The following is a 4,611-nucleotide window of genomic DNA, read 5'->3' on the forward strand; positions in this document are numbered from 1 at the left end:
AAAACAAAAAATTAAAAAATAGGATCATTAATGTTTTGTAGTCATTTTTAATCTTGAAAAAAATCTTAAAAAAATATATATATATACAAAAATACTATCGTATTTTATTTTAATATGATATTTGAAAATACCAAAAATCGATTTGTTTTAATGGTTAGTTTTATTTTAATAATTATTTGAATAGTAGGATTAATTAATAAATGAGACCATATTTTTAATCTCGTTCGCAGCGAAAGAATAGAGCTTGGGCTCGAGCAACCCATCTTTAGGCCTAATTTTGGACCTAGCTCATAATTGTCAAGCCCATAATTCCTAGGCCCATACCCCTTAACCTAAAACCCTACCTAAACCTAGACTATATAAATAAAAAGAAAAAAATAAAAAATAACGAAGGAGCTGAAACGAGAAAGCAGCAAAGCTGCGCACGATAATGACGAAAAAGGCTGGAACGAGAACGAACGGAAACAACTGAAAGCTGCGCTGATAACGCCAAGAAGAAAACGACCCCACCCCTCTGCGTCGTCGTCTTCACGACCCCCACCCCCCTGTATTTCGTCTTCCTCGCTCCACCCCAACAACCCTCTGTTCAAATCACACAGACAATCAGTCGCATAACCCAACAAGAGATCCCCCACCCCTGAACTACTTCTTCTCCATTCAAACAACAGACTATGAGAAGCCATAAAAATACAGCTAGTTAACCATGTGAAATAGTCCAAAATCAGTCACCTTTGAGTCACCGGAGAACCCCAAAATCACTTCAAAAACAGCGGTAAAAACTATCCAAAAATAGCCCCAAATCCCAATGTTAATCACACCTCCAAATACCGAATATATAGAACAACAACGTAGATCACAAATGAGTTCCGAGTAAAGTTTATTCGAGTCGTCGATTCTGATTTGGCGTTCTATTGGCAGCGAAGTTCTTAATTTGAGCTCGTTGAGGTTCACGGCGAGGTCTCTAGTTCGGGTTTTGTTGATAAGGTTTCATTGGACATCGGTGCTAGAAGATAATTCTCTGTGTATAAAGTTGCTTTATCAAATCGTTGAAGACTTTTCTTGAGTTTCAGGTCTATTTCTAACCATCTCTTCCCTTTCAAAGGTTTGAATGTTTAAGTGATTTTATTTCATTTGTATGGATTTAGTTTATGATTCATAGCTTCTACCTGATTCAAGATTAGCTACTATTTGATTTATATTTGTTAATTCCAAAGCATTATATGAAGCTGGATTTCTTTTCCCTCCCTTATCCCTCGTTGCCTACATATTTGGTATGAAGTTTGTCCTGATTTCATGTCTTATCACGTATTTAGTCATGTTACTTGATGTTCTCTTGTGTCTATTGCTCACATCATGTTAGAGATGTATTTTTGGGTGATTGCTGTGTTTATTTTGAGAAGGAGAGATATTGAATTCCACTTTATTCATCGTCGATGCCCAAGTTTTGTTATGTTTGTGTATGTGAAAGCTTTGGTAATTCTCTCCTTTTGATGAACATGAAAGAACTAAGTTTAATAGATAGGAAAGCAGGGAATTGTTTTGAATCGAGGGAATGGTCAATGTCATCTCGCTAGTAGCAGTAGTAATTCTTATTGATTAAGATTACATTTTGTTGCCTTGTTTATTTTGTTTTGATCGTTAGTAGGCCAGTAATATTCAGAACATTGTAGTATGATTTATGTGCATTTTACATTTATCGTCGTGATTGTGTACACGTTCACGTGACATAATTACGACTTTTAAAGACAAACCCGAAGTATGCGTTCGCGCAACTTCGACCAAACTTTCGCAAAATAATAAATTTGTTATTAATATAGTCCTCTTTAATTAAATTAGTTCATATAGCCCGAGGTGTGCCATCCACCTTTTAATCATACATGGCCCTCGTATTAATTTCTTATAACTTAGATATAAAACGACAAATGTTCGTAGTTTGCTTTAGGCACGTTAATATACGATTGTGGTTGTGGACACGTTCGCGTGACACGTCTACGATTTCGAAAAACAAAGCCGGAGTATGTGTTCACACAACTTCGGCCAAATTCTCTTAATAATAATAAAGCATTACTAATTGTGGACACGTTCGCGTGACATGATTTTCGACGCGCCAAACAAATGGGTACACATGCGCGTGACCCGTTTCACGATAAAAATTTTTTTAATTAAAAAGCGGTAAAAGTTAAAAGCGCATAGGTTCTAAACGAGTAATTAAACAATTTAGTTAAGTCAAGTATAATCAAAGCGACTGTGCTAGAACCACGGAACTCGGGAGCGCCTAACACCTTCTCACGGGTTAACAGAATTCCTTATCCGGATTTCTGGTTCGCGGACTGTTAAACAGAGTCAATCTTTCCTCGATTCGGGATTTTTACCGGTGACTTGGGACACCATAAATCTCCCAAGTGGCGACTCTGAATTTTAATAAATAAATCCCGTTTCGATTGTCCTTTAATTGGAAAAACTCTCTTATACTTATACACTCTTTACGGGGGTATATGTAAAAAAAAGGAGGTGTGACACCTAGTTGTGAGGATTATATATCTATGGATCGGGCTGCACGCCGCAGCAATGTATATATATATGTATATGGATCGGGCTGCACGCCGCAGCGATACTTATATGGATCGGGCTGCGCGCCGCATCAATATAGCGCTTGGGTTGTAAGAGCCTCTCCAGAGTCTGCACACCCCCAGTGAGCGCAGTCAACTATTTATATGGATCGGGCTGTGCGCCACAGCGATGCATGGATCGGGCTGCACGCCGCAGCGGTTACGTTGATTTCAGTTATTGTGAGAGATATACGGATCGGGCTGCATGCCGCAGCGGTTACTATATGGTACCAATTGAGCGTGAATACTGAGTGCGAGTACTGATTGGTAAGAGTTGAATCACGAGTGACAGAGAGGCTAGCCCGAGGGGCAATAGATATATACATGCATATGAGTGATGTTTTTGCTTGAGAGGCCTGTTTATGGACTTATTGATTTCACTCCTCTTTAAAGTGAATTTCTATCGAATATGTTGATTTATCGACTGTTTTCACTCATCTTTATATTGAGCCTCTGTCGGAAAGTTGAACAAATATTTTAAAACAACTTTTATTTAAACTGGGGTTTATGAGATGTTCAGAAATTAATCACTGATTTGGCATTGGTTATTTCCACTGAGATTTTTAAGTTATGAAGTGTTTATGATTACTGTTTTGCCCGAGGGGCTGTTTTACAAACTATGTTTTGCCCGAGGGGCCGATTATGGCTTTAATCTCTATTATTATCTTAAATGGTATATTATTATCTTAAATGGTATTGAACCCCTATCGAAACTGCTGGAAAGTATTTCAAAATGATTTTTATTAAAAGCTGGATTTTAAAAGGGAAGATTGACTCGTATTATGATTTGAAGGCCTGTTGTGTTTATTGAGCCTAACGTGAATGTGGATTCATTGTTTCCTACTGCTCAGCCTTTATTTACTCTTATTACTTACTGGGTTGGAGTACTCACATTACTCCCTACACCTCATGTGCAGATTCAGGTATATCGGAATCCGGTAGCGGGTGTTGATAGCTTAGCCGCAGGGTCATCAGAGTTAGCAAGGTGGCTGCATGACGTTCACAGCACCGCTTCCTTCCCCTCATTGTTGTTACTGTATTTAGTACATTTTTAGACTTTTGTTGTATTCAGACCTTGATAGTTGCTCATGACTAGTGACACCCCGATGTCGGACTGGTATTTTATTCCGCACTGTTATTCCAGGATTTTATTATGAAACGTTGTTTAATTTAAAGACTTAAAAATGACTCTTAATGCTTAAAGGGTTAATGTGAGTGTTGTGTCGGCTGGCCTTGTTTTCACGAGAGACGTCATCACGACCGGGCCGGTTTGGGGTCGTGACAGATTCCTAGCATATTGTATTATGTCCTAAAACTAATAGGATTATAAGGTTAATATCTACCTATGTCCTTTTATTATGAGTTATTATGCTTAATATTATAAGATTATTTCTGTAAATCGACATTGTATTCATGCTCTTTATAATATATATATATATATATATATATATATATATATATATATATATATGTATGTATGTATGTATATGTATATGTATATACACAACAAAATAAACCTTATATACAAACTAATGAATGTTATTCTAATTTACCAAAAAAAAAAAAAAAAAAAAGAGCAAAAACGAAAAGGTGGAGACAAAATATGGGTTAAATAAGTGAGAAGAGCAAGACATATATAAAAGGCCTTACGGCTCCCAACAGCAGATTGCTCGAACTTCAGCTGTTTTCTTGGAAGGATTGTTTTTATTTTTATTTTTTAAGAATCTATATCTATACTATATTAAAAGTACGAATATCTTTGGTGAAATATCGTTTGTCTTTTCTACCCTTTAAAATAGAGTTTACACTAGACAAAATGGTCATTTGATTATTTTTCTAATTTTTAGGAATTTATAATTAGCTCAAATTTTACTTATTTAGTCTTTCCTTATTTGGCTAAGTAAGAAATCATTATATTTTGAACTTTAATTCATTAAAAAATTTACCTTATATACATCTTACAATTAAATTATATGTGTATTAGCGTATAGAACAATTGCAT

General features: G+C 36.0%; 1 long non-coding RNA gene across 1 annotated transcript; it reads left to right on the forward strand.

Annotated features, from left to right (window-relative positions):
• The first annotated feature begins 371 nt into the window (after nucleotides 1–371).
• On the forward strand, nucleotides 372–3,738 carry LOC142179565 (uncharacterized). The gene is made up of 2 exons (XR_012708080.1): nucleotides 372–1,070; nucleotides 3,527–3,738. It is a non-coding gene; the product is annotated as an uncharacterized LOC142179565 (long non-coding RNA).
• The last annotated feature ends 873 nt before the right edge of the window (nucleotides 3,739–4,611 follow it).

Source organism: Nicotiana tabacum, chromosome 3 (assembly GCF_000715075.1).
Source record: "Nicotiana tabacum cultivar K326 chromosome 3, ASM71507v2, whole genome shotgun sequence".
NCBI lineage: Eukaryota > Viridiplantae > Streptophyta > Magnoliopsida > Solanales > Solanaceae > Nicotiana > Nicotiana tabacum.